The sequence below is a fragment of the Capricornis sumatraensis genome, chromosome 6 (assembly GCF_032405125.1).
Source record: "Capricornis sumatraensis isolate serow.1 chromosome 6, serow.2, whole genome shotgun sequence".
Taxonomy (NCBI): domain Eukaryota; kingdom Metazoa; phylum Chordata; class Mammalia; order Artiodactyla; family Bovidae; genus Capricornis; species Capricornis sumatraensis.
In genome coordinates, this window is record NC_091074.1 from 67061803 (window position 1) to 67081275 (window position 19473).

A 19473-nucleotide genomic window follows, 5' to 3' on the forward strand; every position below is an offset into this window, starting at 1 on the left:
GTTTGGGTGAACTCTGGGAGTTGGTGATGGACAGGGAGGCCTGGTGTGCTGCGATTCATGGGGTCGCAAAGAGTCTGACACGACTGAGCGACTGAACTGAACTGCACCAAAAGAACATTAATTTTACACCTAAAACCACACTGGAACTACTCATAAGACTCCCTGTGAAGAGATCTTTATCCAGCTCCTGAGTTGTATCCTGCTGCACAGCAATGGGATGATGTGCCAGAAAACTGGGGTTGAAAAGTTTTTAGAAAGCCAAAATCCTAAGAACAGCATGGGACTACAAAAATATATTTCTAATGCCACGGAACATGGTTTATGCACTGCCAGCCTGCAAGGTCAAAAGTTAAAGGGTCTTACAACTAAATTTCCACTCTCTGAAAATATTTAAGAAACATAAATTCACAAATAAATTTGATACACAGATGCAGAAAAAAAATTTTTAATGAGTAATTATTCCTAGAATTTTGCACATGAAAATTCATCTTGCCCTGCAATTTCTAGTTGAAGCATTTATGCCTATTTTCCATTTTCAGCTATGAAGACATATCTTAACATCTAGATCTGGATAGAAGAGATGTTATTTTTACTTTAAGACTTGCAAAACAATATGCTTTGCTAGGGATGTATTCTCATTTTGTGGTGTTTTGGGTATATCCACTGGAGATCCCTGTTGACAGGCTACATCCTATTATTAACATAAAGGTTAGCTTCCATGTAGTTAGAAGTCACCATCACTACATTTACTGTCATTTAGATTCAAAATCTTGGTCAGAATTCTTGTATATTCTTAATCCCTTCATCTAATCAGCCCTTAATAACTGGAAATCCCATACTCCATTCACAACTTTACATTCTAATTCCATGGGCCTCATTTTTCTTTGTGATTTCCTTCTCTTTTAATCCACTCTACACAATATCCTATCCTATATGATACATCAACTTTGTGTCCATCAAAACACCAAAAATATATGTGAGAGGTTAATGAACTTATGTCAGAATGAATCCTCTACAATGCCCCATCCCCCAGGTAACATGGTAAATTTCAGTTGTCATGTACTTATGGTAGTATCCAGGGTTCTGAACAAGATAAATGCAATCAACGGTGCTTCAAATTTTTCTTTTTTAATTGACTGATCAAAGTGCCAGGTACTGTTCCAAGCCCTTTTCATACATTAACTCATTTAGTCTTCATAACAACTCTATGAGAAAGCTACTGTCATCACCCCTATTTTACCAATGAAGAAGCTGGGATATACAGAGGTTATGCCCCTTGCTCATAGTTACCTACTGGTAAGTACATGGGGCCAGGTTCAAACTAGGCAGGCTGGCTGCAGAGTTCATACCCATGGCCACTAAATATGCTGTCTCTTATTTATACTGTCCTTGTCCACTGTGTATGAGTGTCTCTGTGTATGTGTGCCTGCAAAAACTCTGCAAATCCTGCCTTAAACGGTTAATTTTTGAAGGACTGTATAAAGCAGAGGGGAAGAAGTAACAAGCAAGGATAAAGCTCAGGGCATATGTCTAACTGAAGAAATATAAGAACAGTAAAGATATTGACCAGTTGGAAAGGGTGCTACGCAAAGATAGCAGGTGGCATCATCCTGGTTTGGGGTCAAGAGGGTAAACTTCCTGAGAGAAGAGATGTTTATGCTAAAGCAAAAGGGGACTTCCCTAGTGTTCCAGTGGCTAAGAATCTGTGCTCCCAATGCAGAGAGCTCAGGTTCAATCCCTGGTCAGGGAACTAGATCTCACAGGCTGCAACTAAGAGCTCACAGGCTGCAACTAAGACCTGGCTCAGCCAAATAAAAAAATAAACATTAAAAAAAAAACTAAAACAAAAGGATGAATAAAAGCTATCTGGGGGACAGAGGGCAGGCAGTGAGGTCGGGGGGGGGGGTGGTCAGAGAAAGGAACTAACCCCTGAGATCATGAGGATGACCAGAGCACATCCTGAAAATTTTCTACGACAGCCTCACTATTCCTAACCATCACACTCCAAGCTGGTCAACTGGCTGAGATGACAAGGCTATGCCACAGCACTGCAGACCATATGTTCATCCTCTTCTCATGCAGGCCAGAAAACAACAGTGTTTTAAGGCACGGTTTCCTGAAGGCACATCCAAGAACTAAAACTGCTTCAGGGATGCCTGAAGCCATGCTGAAAGGGAACACCCAGAAGGCCCAAGTAAGCATGCTGTACTGAATTTACAATGCAGAAAACATTTGTAGTTCCTTGGACATTTGCATTGCTATAAAAATTATACTTTATGGGATAATTATTAATGGTTTGAAGAGACATAAACAGTACAAACGAAATATAGCTGATACTATGAAAATGTAAACCATGTAAATCAAAATCATAAAACAATTATTCAATACTCAGAGGCCTACTTAATATATACATATGAAATTTCTTACACACATATGCAATAAAAGCCCACAAAAACCATCACTCTAAAGTCATTCACTATACAAATATGAAAATAAATCTTTATCTTTAACCTCAGTTTTATCTTCAGCAAGAGGGTTGTGCAGTTTGGCTTTATGCAAATCACATTTAGTAGTAAATAATCAAATGTCACATATGTCATAAAAAGCAGCAAGTGGAAAAAAATAAATTATGAAAATGTATGAGGCTAAAAGTTAACAGTGAAAAATGTCTCCATATTCAATGTTCTTTTCCATGATGAAACTAAAATATTATCCAATGTATCAGGATACATAAAAGAGTATAGCATAATTGTGATTTTAAAATCTCTCAAAGGAAAAATTGAGCCAAGATGAGTTACTTGCACAGAACTATGCAAATGTATTGAATTAAGCCTAAGTTAAAAACATTAGATACTTTTGTTTTTACCAAAAATATTATTTAAACTTGCGAACACCTTCATGAAATCAAATGTTGGTAATAATCTTGATTTCCATTGCAAGGCAACAGAAAGAGCTTTTGTTTAAACAAGATTGCTAACTGGAACTTTAAGTCTCTAATTTGGATTTTGTTGCAAAAATATTTATCCAGGTTCAAATAGCTAAAGATGATGGCTTTGTCTATCAGAGGTACCGTTGTAATCTAATCAGTTTGGGTAAGCTGGTGGTAAAACCCAGAAGCAAAGAACAAGATGATACTTCTATATCAAAGGTACATTCTTATATATAAATTTTAAGACAAATATTGACACTTTGCTACATGGAACTGTTTTAATTCAACAAAAAGGGATGTTCTTAGATTACTTAGTACAATAAGTAAGAACTATTATTTCTGTTTTTCTCAGCAAGCTACTTGACCTGGCCCTATGAACCAAGGTAAATTCAAGTCTCTGTCTGAGAATTACTTGATTGGTTCAGGTCACTGAAAACCAAAACCTGAATACCAGGCCTCAGTGAGCCAGCCTGGGGTCAGGTGTTGACTCCTTCAGCTCTTAAAGACATTTTGGTAGGGAAGTCTGGGAGGCAGACTTCCAGCAAGCAGGACCCACCAGGCTGTGTGCAAGAGTAAGTCATCAGTCACCTCGGACAAAAGACTCCGACTTGCCTGTCCCTTAACCACAAAATCCCTTCAAAAGAGATGACTTTCCAAACCACACAGAACATTTTATACACTGTTCATTATTTAAGAAAGAGAATGCAGGGAGAGTTAAGAAATTTGCATTATATTGGAGATTATGCTTCTAAACCGTGGGGAGATTCAAGCATGCATACTTTCATTTGGCAAGATGTTAAATCATTCTAAGTACTAGTGTATTTTTTCTCAGTCAGTTCAGTTCAGTTGCTCAGTCGTGTCCAACTCTTTGCGACCCCATGGACTGCAGCATGCCAGGCCTCCCTGTCCATCACCAACTCCAAGAGTATACTCAAACTCATATCCGTTGAGTCAGTGATGCCATCCAACCATCTCATCCTTTGTTGTCCCCTTCTCCTCCTGCCCTCAATCTTTCCCAGCATCAGGGTCTTTTCCAATGAGTCAGCTCTTCACATCAGGTGGCCAAAGTATTGGAGTTTTAGCATGAACATCAGTCCTTCCAATGAATGTTCAGGACTGATTTCCCTTAGGATGGACTGGTTGGATCTCCTTGCAGTCCAAGGGACTCTCAAGAGTCTTCTCCAACACCACAGTTCAAAAGCATCAATTCTGCACTCAGCTTTCTTTATAGTCAAACTCTCATATCCATACATGACCACGGGAAAAACCACAGCCTTGACTAGATGGAGCTTTGTTGGCAAAATAATGTCTCTACTTTTTTTTTTCAACATTATTATAATTTTAATGAAAAAGTTAAACCAGGGATCTCTAAATTTTGGGATCCTAGTATTAATCAACTACAAATAAGTATAAGCCCCTATCACCAATGACTGAGATGTTTCTTTCTAATGAATTGACCATTACATTTCTAAGATCTGAAATGGCCAACAGACCATAGAAAGAGACTTCTTTAGGCTCCTGTTCGAAACCAACAGCTTCAGCAAACAGCTGGCCTTGATTCAAGGCCAATGTTTCTGCTTTTTAATATGATGTCTAGGTTGGTCATAACTTTTCTCCCAAGGAGTAAGCATCTTTTAATTTCATGGCTGCAGTCACCATCTGCAGTGATTTTGGAGCCCCCCAAAATAAAGTCTGACACTCTTTCCACTGTTTCTCCATCTATTTGCCATGAAGTGATGGGACCAGATGCCATGATCTTTGTTTTCTGAATGCTAAGCTTTAAGCCAACTTTTTCACTCTCCACTTTCACTTTCATCAAGAGGCTCTTTAGTTCTTCTTCACTTTCTGCCATAAGGGTGGTGTCATCTGCATATCTGAGGTTATTGATATTTCTCCCAGCAATCTTGATTCCAGCTTGTGCTTCTTCCAGCCCAGCGTTTCTCATGGTGTACTCTGCATATAAGTTAAGTAAGCAGGGTGACAATATACAGCCTTTTCCTATTTGAACCAGTCTGTTGTTCCATGTCCAGTTCTAACTGTTGCTTCCTGACCTGCATATAGGTTTCTCAAGAGGCAGGTCAGGTGGTCTGGTATTCCCATCTCTTTCAGAATTTTCCACAGTTTATTGTAATCTACACAGTCAAAGGCTTTGGCATTAATGAGATATAATTCACATACCATAATATTCACCATTTCAAGTACACAATTTAGTGGGTTTTAGTATATTCACAAAGTTGTACAATATTACCACAGTACAATTCCAGAACATTTTCATCATCCTCCAAAGAAACTATACCCGTTAGTAGTCACTCTGTCTCTCCTTCACCAGCCCCTGGCAGTCACTTGCTGGTGTGTGCTTTTTAAGTGAAATGTGACAACTTTCCTGCACATTATATTTTCAGTAGTGTGTTGATTTATCTGTTCTCATCAGAACTTTTAACACAGAATTCAAACCATGAACTTTATAAGTATTCTGAAATTCAAGAATACCCTCTTCTATACACAAACTTTCTCTCTTGCAAAAATATTTTCATTCTTTATACATGGAAAATAGATTTTCCTGTCTCCACTGGAGTTTAAAACATTACTATTTTTCCTCTCAATTAAATTTTGTTCTTGTATAAAAAGTGAGATGAATCAATGCTCCAATATTTAAAAATCATGAAGGACAAGAGTCCTTATTAACTGTGGCTGTCATGCTCTCCTTCCCACTGCTATGAGCTGAGAGGGTCCAGGTCTGAGAGGCCATGCTGCCTGCTTACAGAGGAGGAAAACGGATCTATGCGGGCTGGTGATCACAAGACTAGTTAACAGTGCAGCTAGGATGGTAACCCCCATTTCCTAGTTTTCCAGTATTGAATGCTGGAAGTAAATGTTATAGGTTATCTACAAAGTCAGCAATCTTCTATAGCTTTGATCTGAGCATATGATTTTTTTAACCACTTTAAAAACATTTACATGCCATCTGGTAAGATTTTGTAATGACAAGACAGGTATATTTAACCAGAGGGTCCAAATCATTCATTGAAACACAGGAAAAAAAAAAAAGCCAAGGTTCTGGAGGGACCCCAGAGCACTGCTCAGATTCCACACATGGTAACTCTGCACACGACAGTGTCCACGGGATGCACCCCTCTACATAAGAAGCACACAAGACATATTCATTCAGTTCTCTGAGAACAAAGGCTTCACAGGCCAAGGATGTTTGGGATTTTACCACTGCAACAATTCTTATCTGGGTTGACTTTTTGGAACTGGTCCCACTTAGATTGGTAATTGTCATCCTCATTTTCATCATTTTTTTTTTTCTTCCCTGGAGAGAGAAAAAGACAGAGAGAGAAAGATTACTGAGGTATAAAACTGAACCATAAACAGAGAAATAAAATAGAACTGCTGAGCACTTACTATGTGCTACCCAGACAGCATTCTAAATCCTCTGTAGGTCCTGACTTATTCCTTGTAACAACTATGCGATTTTGTTGTGACCCACATTATATGTGAGGAAATGAAAGGAAAAAAAGTGAAGAAATTTCCCTTGGGTCACAAAGCTGGAGAAGTGGCAGGGCTGGGATTCCAACCATGCAGGTGGGCTCCACTGCCTTCATTCTGAGCACCAGACTACACACTCATGCATGCATGCACACACACACCCCCAAATGCATAAATACATGTGTACACACTCACATGCACACACAGGCTACTCCTGCCCTCTCTTGTGGTTTCACATGATTTATATATAGTCTGCCACACACAGCTCACTCCTTAGAACACTGGAACATGGCTCCCATTCCAAGATAATGCTTATGATAAAACTCATTGCTTTATTACCATTTATGATCATGGAGATAACAGATGGTTAAAATCCAGGGGGATAAGTCTTCCTCTTGCCTCTTCCTAAATTTCTTGCAGAATTAACTGCTAGAGGCAATATTGCACCAAAAATATCCACAATCTTAAGAAAAAGAAGTCTCCTACCCCTGGGGATGCGTGGGAAATACACACTCAGACAAGCTGAACTGTCTCTGGGTGAGGAGAATGTGACAGCTCGTCCCCAAGAGTTCCACCTCCCTGCAGTGTCTGGCACTTCCTACGAAGTGGTGAAGCTTGTGCCGCTCCCCCATGGCCAGTACCTACCTGTTCTGTGACTGCTCAGACCAGTAGAAAAGCGAGGAAAGGCTGTGCTGACACTTTCAAGCCAGGCCTTAGTAAGGTCCAGAGACCTCCCTGGTGACCCAGTGGCCAAGACTCTGTGCTCCCAACGCAGGGGGCCTAGATTTGATCCCTGGTTAGGGAACTAGATCCTGCACACCACAACTAAGACCTGGCATAGCCAAATAAATAAATAAATGTTTTTTAAAAAGAGGTCTGGCTACTCTGAGCTGCAGTAAAAGCAGTCCAGGGATCTTCACTGGAGAGAAGCCAGCAGAGATGTCCCAAGGGCTGAGATGCACAGGGAGGAGCATCCTGGCAGCAGACAGCAAACTGCATCTAAGTCCATGTTCATCTGACTGCAAACACATGAGGGAGAGGAACTGTGGACACTCCAGTGAGATCCAGTCAACTCCAATAATTATAAAAACTAAAAAGTGGTGTTCTAGGCAACTACAGTTTGGGTGGTTTGTTACAGAGCAGTAGATGCTGATTCCCAGAACAGTGACACTGTTGAAGAGGAATAGACTGTAATCCACAAATGTCATTAAAACGCTTCAGCAGCCACATCTAAAATGTAAACAGAAATAGGTCAGATTAATTTTATTAATATGTTTTAACTCAGTATTGCAAATATATGATAATATCTTCAGCATGTTACCAATAAAAATATCAATGAGGCATTTTACAATGTTTATACCATCTTCAAAAGCCAGTATTTATTTAATACATTCAGCACATCTCAGCTTGGATGAGCCACACTTCAGGCAGCCAATGGCTACTAAACTGGTCAGCATAGCCCAGGAAGGAGCGGATATGCGCTAACCTCACTGCCCTGTGAGTAGGGAAAAAAGGAAAAACTAGTTCTTGCTCTTTAGAGTTCATAAACACAATGCTACAGATTTTCACATATTCCTTGTTTAATACATGCAATGCATATCCACAAAATCCTGATGGGTCACAGACGAGCATCAGTCTACTTACTTCACAGATGAGGAAACAAAGACTCAGGAAAAGAAGGGAGTTGAACCTTCTTCACAGTTCAATCCATAAACCATATCAGACTCAGTTCAGAATTTTAACCTCCAGAACTGCATGATAATACATTTTTATTGTTTAAACCACTAGGCCAATGGGGATTTGTTACAGTGACAACAGAAAATACACTCAACTTTCAAATGCAAAATAGCAACCATTTGGTCATTCAGCAAATGTCTGATTTATGCCAAGCTCTGAGACCCTCAACCAGTGAGCTTTGAGAGAGAGAGAGAGACAGCTGTCTTCCAAATAAATCATTAGCAGATGCCTGAAAGAAAGTTGCTAACATACAAGCACAGCGTTTGCAGGAACACAAAAGGTGCACTACAGCCACGCTGGGGTAAGGGGAAGGCAGGCTTTGTGGAGATGGAGTTTCATGGAGACTTTGACAGTGGAGCAACCTCTTGATGGGATAGGAATTCACCTCCATTTAATGAGGGAGATCCTAGGTGTAGGAAACAGCACGCATGAGGCAAAGAGGCATAAAAGAAAGTGGCCATGACAGGAAGCAAAGTTTGCTGTGTCTATAGATTATCAGTTATTTGGGAAGCAAGATAAGAGGTGCAAACAAAGGTAGGTGATGCTGGGCTCTGAGGGACTATTTGCCACTTGCTAGGGAACTTGCACTCTCTGCTGTAGGTAGAACACCAATGTCGGGGTGCAAGAAAAAAAGTACAAACTGGATTTTCACTTATAAAGATTACCCTGATTACAGGGTAAAGAATGAACTGATGTTGGAGAAACTCTGAGGCAGAAACTTAGGTGTCTCCTGAACTAACTGGGGTAGGAAATTTTCAGGCCTAAATAAGAACAGAGAGAGAAGAGAAAACATGGACAGATTCAAGAAAGATTACAGAGAGGTCACTAAGTCAATAGGGACCCAGAACCCACTAAAGGTAGGTGATGGAGAAAGCCAGGAAGGAGTCAAGACTGATTCTGGGTAACTATCTTTTAGTGATAATGTTGGTAGTTCCTGAGAAAGGGAATGTAGGATGAGGAAGAATTTTAGAGAAAAATTAACACATTAGATTTTAGATATGTTGGGGGCAGTCATGCCTATGGAATTTCCATCTGTTGGTGGGTGGGAATGTGATCATGGAATTTTTTTAAAAGATGGAGATTAAAATATAGAAAAATACAGAAATTGGAAGTCATCAGCTAGACAAAGTTCTAGAAACCATGAGGGTAGAAAACAGTCAGAGAGAGCGAGAGTAAAGAGGAAAAGAGAACAGAATCTTCAGATTACAACATTAAAGACAAGCCAGAGGTTCAGAGTGGCAAAAAGTTCCAATTTTGCCACTTAGTATTAGGTTGGTGCAAAAGAAATTGTGGTTTTTCATTGTTGAACTTTGCTGTTTTGATATTGGAATACATTCTTAAATAAATGCAGCTCTGTTATACATCATTTTAATGTGCATTTCTCGCTTTATGTTTTTTTACTAACGACTTATTACTCACTGTTATTTATTTTATATTTATTTTAGACTATAGAAATTATGTTAGACAAAAAGCAAATTCGAGGCATTTTCTTGAGTTCAAAATGTGTCATAAAGCAGTGGAGACAACTTGCAACATTAACAATGCATTTTCCAGGAACTGCTAACATACAATGCAGTGGTGGTTCAAGAAGTTTTGCAAAGGAGTGGAGAGGCTTGAAGATGAGGAGCCCAGTGGCTGGCCATCGGAAGCTGACAACAAATTGAGAAGATCACCTAAGCTCATCCGCTTGCAATTGCACAAGAAGTTGCCAAAGAACTCAGTGTCAACCATTCTACAGCTGTTTGCCACCTGAGGCAAATTGGAAACGTGAAAAAGCTTGATAATTGGGTGCCTCATAAGCTGGCCAAAAATCAAAAATAAATTGTTTTGAAGTGTCATCTTTTCCTATTCTATGCAACAACAACAAAACCATTTCTCAATTGGATTGTGACATGCAACAAAAAGTGGATTTTATAATGACAACCGGTGACAACCAGCTCAGTGGTTGGACCAAGAAGAAACTCCAAAGCACTTCCCAAAGCCAAATTTGCACCCAAAAAAGGTCAAGGTCACTGTTTGGTACTCTGCTGCCTGTCTGATCGACAACAGCTTTCTGAATCCTGGTGAAACCACTACATCTGAGAAATATGCTGAGTAAATTGATAAGATGCACTGAAAACTGCAATGCCTGCACCCAGCATTGGTCAACAGAATGGGCCCAATTCTTCCCCATGACAACGTTCAACCACATGTCACACAACCAACACTTCAAAAATTGAACGAATTGGGCTACGAAGTTTTATCTCATTCACTATATTCACCTGACCTCTCACTAACCAACCACCACTTCTTCAAGCATCTCAACAACTTTTTGCAGGAAAAACACTTCCACAACCAGCAGGAAGCAGAAAATGCCTTCCAAGAGTTCATTGAATCCTGAAGCAGGGATCTTTACACTACAGGAATGCATGTGTGTTCATTCACTCAGTTGTGTCCTGACTCTTAGCGACCCCATGGACTGTAGCCCACCAGACTTCTCTGTCCATGGGATTTCCCAGGCAAGAATACTGGAGTATTCTTCCTCCTCCAGGGGATCTCCCCGACCCAGGGATTGAACCTGCATCTCTTGTGCCCCTTCTTTGTCAGGTGGATTCTTTACCATTGCACCACCTGGGAAACCCAAACTACAGGAATAAATAAACATTTCTCATTGGCAAAAAATGTGTTGATTGTAATGGTTCCTATTTTGATTAATAAAGATGTCTTTGAACCTAGTTATAATGATTTAAACTTCACGGTCCAAAAGTAACCACGGTTACTTTTGTACAAACCTAAGGCAATGGCACCCCACTCCAGTACTCTTGCCTAGAAAATCCCATGGATGGAGGAGCCTGGTGGGCTGTAGTCCATGGGGTCGCTAAGAGTCGGACACGACTGAGCGACTTCACTTTCACTTTTCACTTTCATGCATTGGAGAAGGAAATGGCAACCCACTCCAGTGTTCTTGCCTGGAGAATCCCAGGGATGGGGAGCCTGGTGGGCTTCCATCTATGGGGTCGCACAGAGTTGGACACAACTGAAGTGACTTAGCAGCAGCAACAGCCGTGTCAGTTTGAGCAAGCTGATTAAGCAGTCTAATTTCCCATTTTCTTATGTACAGTGGGTATAATAATCACAGCATCCTCACAAGACATCCTCACATCTCTCCTTTAGGCCTCTATCAGCTACATATCGTATGACTGCCTGGTCATATAGTTTCTTTTTTCTCTAATGTTAAATTACATGGCCTATCTTATATACCCTGATGTACAGGGCTTTCATACCACCTACTCATTATAATGGAGACATTACTGAACCTGAATGCAAACATTAAGAGAGAAAAGTACCCATATTGTTCACTTGGCCTTCAGTTTCTTTAATCCACCAAAAATACGGACACATTCCACTTTAAGGAAATCAGGAAGACACAATTCTAAACATCTAAAGCAGGTTTAAGGCTGAGAAAATTAAATTACCTCACCAAAAAATACCATATGCTTAACAATTGCATTTTAAAAGACTCACTTTTATGGACAGATTTATACCTAGTAGGGTCAACAATCGGGGAAGGCAATGGCACCTCACCCCAGTACTCTTGCCTGGAAAATCCAATGGACGGAGGAGCCTGGTGGGCTGCAGTCCATGGGGTCGCTAAGAGTCGGACACGACTGAGCGACTTCACTTTCACTTTTCACTTTCATGCATTGGAGAAGGAAATGGCAACCCACTCCAGTATTCTTGCCTGGAGAATCCCAGGGATGGGGGTGCCCGGTGGGCTGCCGTCTGTGGGGTCGCACAGAGTCGGACACGACTGAGGCGACTTAGCAGCAGCAGCAGGGTCAACAATGGAGCTCCACTGATACCTCGCCCAGATTTTTTTTTCTTTTTTTCAAATTTCAGGTCATTGATCAATTTAATGCCTGTTGAACTTGAATTTACTGCAAAATATTGAATGTTTGTGGCTCCAGTGACAGCAAATGTACTTACAGTGGTTAGGATGAATGTCCTATTAGCCATACAGGAAACTGCATTTCAGGGAGAAACTTTTCCTGGGATTGAGAGGTTTTCCAGGAAAAAGCAGTGTTCAGGTTGTTAAGCAAACATGTATGGCTTTCCTTCCAAAATGAATTCTGTTTCAGACTGTGTAAATCTTCAGCTCTTTTAGTTCAAGTTTTTTATGACATGCTGCTGCTGCTGCTGCTAAATCGCTTCAGTCGTTTCCGACTCTGTGCGACCCCAGAGACAGCAGCCCATCAGGCTCCCCCATACCTGGGATTCTCCAGGCAAGAACACTGGAGTGGGTTGCCATTTCCTTCTCCTGTGACATGGTAGGAATTATCTTATGAGATCTTATGAGATCTAAATCAAGAATTTAACATGTTTTCCATTATACATAAAGTTCTAAAGGCTGTAAAACTTTTAAATGGTAAAGTTATCTGTGGAAACTATATTGTTTTCATTTATGATTTGGGTACTTTGCAAGTAAATCTGATGCCACAATAATAAAGCAAATTAAAGTCTTTACATGACTATTTACTATTAATTTTCATATTTAACACATTGTTAACATAACTTAGAGCCTCAAGTTAGGCCATAATACCATTACAACAATTTTTAAAACTCCTTGATAAGTGGTTCACAGGAACTCCTTATGTTATCAAAACACTTCTGCATAAGGTGTTTTAGGTAAAGAAATGTAAGCCTGGGTGGAAGCTACACTGTAAACAGCGTGGCTGCTGAGCTAACCCAGTTCACCCACAGGAGCAGGTGGGGGAAGGGCATAGACAGCCTCCAGCTCTCCTATCTTTATGATATAATAAAGAGGATTGATCCTGTACTCTGGGTATGACCATGGCAATCTGGAGTCATTTAGCTGTAATATGATTCCACAAGACAACTCAGTGTTAAATAGTGATTATGTTATTCAGTAGAGTCCAGGCTGTTAAACATACAGAAGCATACACCGTCAGAACTAGAAAGGGCCTTAGGCACCATCTTCTTCAGCCCCTTCCCTCACTGTACAGATTCAGTTCAGTTCAGTTCAGTCGCTCAGTCGTGTCCGAACTATTTGCGATCCCATGAATCGCAGCACGCCAGGCCTCCCTGTCCATCACTAACTCCCAGAGTTCACTCAGACTCACATCCATCGAGTCGGTGATGCCATCCAGCCATCTCATCCTCTGTCATCCCCTTTTCCTCCTACCCCCAATCCCTCCAAGCATCAGAGTCTTTTCCAGTGAGTTCTCTTCACATGAGATGGCCAAAGTTTAGAGATACCTAAAAAAGACTAAGAGACTTAGTCAAAATTGCACAGGTGTTCAGGGTAGACTTAAGACTGGACTTTGAACCTCCTGACACCACACTCCTCCAATGTGCTGGGCAGAAGCCAAGAGCCACACAGAGGGCCTGACCTGCAGCATCTTTTCCTGCTCAGTAGGGCCAGCAATTCAGCAATCCCAGTTTGAGGCCACGGTAGCACTGAGCCCCTTATTCTACTAAAGTTAAGATTCTTATGAAACCAGAATCTCAGAAATAATCAGGGAAAGAACTACATGCCTAAAGTTACGTTTTTGCTTTGTCAGCAACGAAAGATCATTATGCACGGATGTGAGAGTTGGACCGTAAATAAGGCTGAGTGACAAAGAAGCAATGCTTTCAAATTGTGGTGCTGGTTAAGGGACTCTTGAGAGTCCCTTGGACTGCAAGGAGATCAAACCAGTCAATCCTAAAGGAAATCAACCCTGAATATTTGATGGAAGGACTGATTCTCAAGTTCCAATACTTTGGCCGCCTGATACAAAGAGCTGCCTCACTGGAAAAGACCCTGATGCTGGGAAAGATTGAGGGCAGGAGAAGGGGCTGGAAGAGGATGAGATGGTTAGACAGTACCACTGACTCAATGGACATGAATTTGAGCAAACTCTGGGAGATAGTGAAGGACAGAGGAGCCTGGAGTGCTGCAGTCCATGAGGTCACAAAGAGTCGGACACAACTTAGCAACTGAACAAAAACAAAAAGATCATTAGTCTAGATTTTGTTAATGCACATTGTTTTAATACTTAATTCTTTTAGACCAGCAAAGACTCATCTTTTCATTTGTGACAGAAAACTGTACAGAAGAAATAAATTCAACATAAAACATTGTTATTTCTTAAGAATACTGCAAGGATTAAAGTACAGTTAAATCCAAATTCCTCAATGATGCAATTTTCATTCTAATCCATATCCTAAAATGTTATTTATTATTAACACCATTGCCTTAGCTTAATAATTACCTGAGTAATAATTTAAACAAAGTGCTTCCAACTGGCATGATATACAATTTGCTTTATTCAGTTTTTCCCCCCTTTACCTTGGAAAATGTCAGAATACACAGTTATATTCATAATAGTCTCTTGTGTTTAAAATCCAGCTCCTGGAATTGATTCATACACATCAACTATTCGCTTTGTGATGACATTTGCAGAAATGTCAACGATTTCTCAGATGCACCTGCTTTGTTTGGCAGCAAAGGTATTATATTTTGCCAAAGTTCACAATGAACAAGCAGCACTACCAGTTTTTATAAAAACTACATTTAATTGTTTCTCCAACTACTACTGAAAGACTAGACAGTGTTTTCTGATGCAGACTCATGTTAGGGTCAAGAATCTTGGCACATGCAACAGCTAAGTGAAAATTCTATCTTGCATCCAGCTTTCCAAATATAAGGCAAAACTCTACCAAACTTCCACTATATTCAAACCATCTTTTAGGCTGTTTTACAAAATAATGCCCCACAGATCTATAAATACACATACACACACACACACACACACACACACACACACACACACCATTAAGTGAAGGCTTTGATTAGGTTTCCTGGAATGTTAGCTTTTAAAACTAATAAAAGAAAATAAAAATATTCCCCTGTTGAATTTGGTAAAACAAATAGTTAAGAAACTGGATTCATTTTTTTACTTAAAAACAAAAAAAAGGTTTGAGCCTAGTTATTCCAGGAACAACTCCTAACTAGATTTTTATTTGTATCCAAAAAAAAAACCAAAACAAAACCCTATAGTACAAAATTTCGTGATTTATGCTTCTTACTTCCAAGAGTCACCCAGGCTACCAAGTGTTCTCTACCAATAATTTTAGAGAGAAAAATGATAGCTTAAGATAAGCACTCAGTAATTAAATGTCCTTCAAAAGTACATCTTCTCTTGGCCAGAAGCTAACACACTTCCCCCTTCACCCTATCATCCCTATCATCGTTTCCTACCAAGATTCAGCAGCCTATGTCGCTGCTGTCTGGTCCACCATATTTCAACCTCCCCCAGGGGTTATGCACATGATCATCCATCGTACTACTCTCCTGCTTCAAACCCTTTAATGCTTCCCCCATCCTGCTCATGTTGAAATGCTTACCCAGCTGATAAGGCCTCACTTGTATGTGGCCCCAGCCAACCTTCCACTTTTATCTGCCACCTCTCCTCCTCACTCACAAGGCTCAAGTTACCCTGGCTGTCCCCCTGTCTCCCCAATGCTCCAAATTCCCTGCCACCTCAGGACCTTTGTACCTGCTGTCCCCACTATCTAGGTTATTCCCTGCCCCCATTAACCCCCTTTACCAGGCTTTTACCTACCTTCTAGATGTTTAGGTAATCCTCTCTTGAAGTTCAGTGTTTTCTAACTCTGAAAAGTTGATAGTAGGTTTTCCTATTATTAAACCTCTTGACTTACGTATTTTCTCAGCACAACTCTAACTGACAAAGTTATTTATGTGTGTTTTTGTTGAATAAGCTGGAGACAATTTCCCTTAGGAAAGGAGAACTGGGTGTGCTGTGGGGCTGGGTGTGGCTACACAGTCCAGTGTGGGAGATGAGGAGAGTGTGGTAGGCGCTCTGGAGCAGGGAAAGAGGGAAGAACCAGGTAACAGGGAGAGACTACTATGAAACCTCTACCCATGAGCCCCCAAATCCATAGAGAACCTTAAATGAATGTATTTCTAGTAGAATGGGTAGTGCTGCTGCTAAGTTTCATAATCAATATATTATGGGGTAAAATAGAGACTCCCTTTGAAGATACAAGAGGGTGGAGGTCAAGAGATGCATAATCAACAACCAAATCTGAAAAATTGTGGTTAGGGAACAAAACTGGCATGTAGCCAGGAATTACAAGATCTCTAGGAGGGACATGTGCATTATGTGAGTTTAACATCTATCTGCCCCTGAGAGCAAACCATGTGAGGGCAAGGACAGTCTGCTTTATTCTTTACCCTCTGCTCAGCTCACACTGAAGTGCTTTTCATGTGGTGGATACAATTATATATGTGCTGAATGAATCTGTTCTGTATTTCATTGCCTAGTTTTTTATTTTTATTATATCAGGTTCACAGTTCTAAAGCTTAAAACAAGGAATAATTCCAACTTAAAATAGTGAACTCAGAACTTCCTTTTAAAGTTCATGTGTATATACTACAAAGCAGTCTTTTCATGGTGGCAAGGACAGACATCAATGATCACATCAGGTCAGACTGCTATATTATGAACTTCTTATTTGACCCATCTGGTTCCTTGTTCAGGTTGTTGTTCAGTTGCTCAGTCATGTCCAACTCTTTGTGACCCCATGGACTGCGGCACACGAGGCTTCCCCGTCCTTCACCATCTCCCAGAGTTTGCTCAAACTCATGTCCACTGAGTCGGCAATGCCATCCAACCATCTCATCTTCTGTTTTCCCCTTCTCCTCCTGCCTTCAATCTTTCCCAGCATCGGGGTCTTTTCCAATGAGTTGGCTCTTCAATCAGGTGGCCAAAGTATTGGAGCTTCAGCTTCAGCATCAGTCTTTCCAATCAATATTCAGGGTTGATTTCTTTTAGGATTGACTGGTTTGATCTTGCTGTCCAAGGGACTCTCAAGAGTCTTCTCCAGCACCATAATTTGAAAGCCTCAATTCTTCAGCACTCAGTCTTCTTTATGGTCCAGCTCTCACATCTGTACATGACTACTATGGTTTATAGCTTTGACTATACATACCTTCGGAGAAGGCAATGGCACCCCACTCCAATACTCTTGCCTGGAAAATCCCATGGATGGAGGAACCTGGTAGGCTGCAGTCCATGAGGTCACTGAGTCAGACACAACTGAGCGACTTCACTTTCACTTTTCACTCTCATGCACTGGAGAAGGAAATGGCAACCCACTCCAGTGTTCTTGCCTGGAGAATCCCAGGGACGGGGGAGCCTGGTGGGAGGCCGTCTATGGGGTTGCACAGAGTCAAACATGACTGAAGTGACTTAGCAGCAGCAGCAGCAGCAGCAGCATACATACCTTGTTCAGGTAGGACAAGTCATAAGAGACCCACATAGCATTCTGACACAGTGCCAAAATAATAACAAAAGAATAAACACTGCTCACAGTAATAATGGGGACAGAAATGGTATTCAACTTCAATACAACACATAACCAAAAATAATACTATTCCAACTGAGTACGAATCCTGGAGAAAAGAACAATTTTTCCAACTCTCTTCACCTCTTCACCAAGGTGACACACTGCACCAGAGATCTTGGCACAGATCCTGGCACAGAGATCTTGCAGAATCAAACCCATCTTTTCCAAATAGAATATCCATTATTTTTCCTTTACCTGGATTCCAGGACAAGAAAAGAATTTCAGAAACAGGAAGAGTAAGGAGGAAGATGGAATAATTTTGCCTCCTCTTTGTCACTGATACTCAGCAGGGGGAAAAGCTCATGTGATGGTTTTATCTCTACAAGGGATTTAATTTTTGGTGCAATTACTTACCTTCACGGGGCAGAAGGGGGCCACTGGAAGTACTGCCTGTATAAGGACAAAAGACCCAACAAACAGAGTGGAGGTTTGTCAAACAACCTCTTCAGCAAAGTTAGACAACAGTGAAAGACCCCGTCCAGTTTGGACCCACTCTCTCTCTTATCACAGCCAGTTTTCCTCCAAGGTATCCTGGGACACATTTTTGTCCCTTTGCTTCAGCAGCATCATGAAGATCAGCCTTGTTTCATGTCAACACAGAGGAATGCTCTCACAGGCTACCTCTTACCTCAAAAAGAAGAAAAAAACTGTGCACATGTCCAACATTTCATAAGTTACCAGGATGATGATGACAACAGCTACCATTTCCAAAAGCCCCTTATGTGCCACATGATTTATAGACAATATCTTCAAACCTCAAACTATCTATAAAAGGAGCCAAACTTTTTCCCACTGCCAGGTGAGGAGTTAAATAAGACCTTGTAAGGCCAGGACCAGGGTCTAAACTGACTCTATCACCCCTGCCACTGCACAAACAATACAAACTCAAGAGGCATGACCACAAAATTTTATTTGGCTATGGCACCCACATAATTTTGAACAATTTTCACTCCAGACAGTGGTGATTATGAGCCAACTTCATTATTCCAGATACAAAACACACAAGAATTCCCTTAGCTATGATGGGGCAAAATTGGAGTTTGAAAGTTGCACACTTGCTCTTATCTGGTTTATAACAAAAGCAAAATACAAAGGCCCTAAAGGTCAACTTTCTCCTTGTGAGGAGTCAATGAGCAATCATTCAAAGCTACAGATTCTCAGGATAATGCCCCCAAATCAGCACAGCACTCCATGCCTCAGCCCTGGCATGCACAGAGGAGCTGGCAGCACAGTGGAAGATGTGAGAGGCAGAGTTAAGCTGGAGACCCCGCCCCTCCCACCACCTCGCTGCTCACTGGCTGTGTGAAATCAGGCAGGTGTCTTCCTGTTTCTGCCTCCATTTCCCTACGTGTAAATTTAAGGAGTCAGTAAGGGCACATTCCCCGCTCAGCAAGCGGGATGAGAATAGAGGACAACTTGACTAGAAAAATAGGTTTCTGGTGTCTGAACAAGAGAGGCAGCAGTCCTGACTGAAATGTGGGGAATGACTCTTTGTGGTGCTGAAAGGCATCCAAGTGCTCATCTACTCCGGTGCCACACCTGAGACAGCATCAAAAAATAAGCCTCAAAAGCAATGAAACTATATTCGACTTCCTTTCTCTTCAGACCATTTTCCTTCAATGGTAGGCACCAGAGCGAAGTAAAAGCAAAGGGGAGAAGGAAGTGAATGGCCTCCCCCAAAACTAGATCCCCTACCCGTTAATGTTTTAAGTAATTGCATTTGGTGGGGAACCACTCAGGATCCAAGGAGGCATCACATGGAAGCCATGAGTCGAACATTTACTTAAGTGAGCCAAAAGTCTGAGCGTCTAAGTGACTTCCCACAGGCATACAGGTAAAACAAATACTGGCACCTTCTCCAAGTCCTGACTCAAATATCACCTTCTGGTGCAGCTACCCTGACC

General features: G+C 41.0%; 1 non-coding gene across 1 annotated transcript; it reads right to left on the minus strand.

Moving 5' to 3' along the window:
- Positions 1-4362: 4362 nt before the first annotated feature.
- Positions 4363-4498, minus strand: LOC138081573 (small nucleolar RNA SNORA2/SNORA34 family). The gene has a single exon (XR_011145028.1). It is a non-coding gene; the product is annotated as a small nucleolar RNA SNORA2/SNORA34 family (small nucleolar RNA).
- Between the last annotated feature and the right edge of the window lie 14975 nt (positions 4499-19473).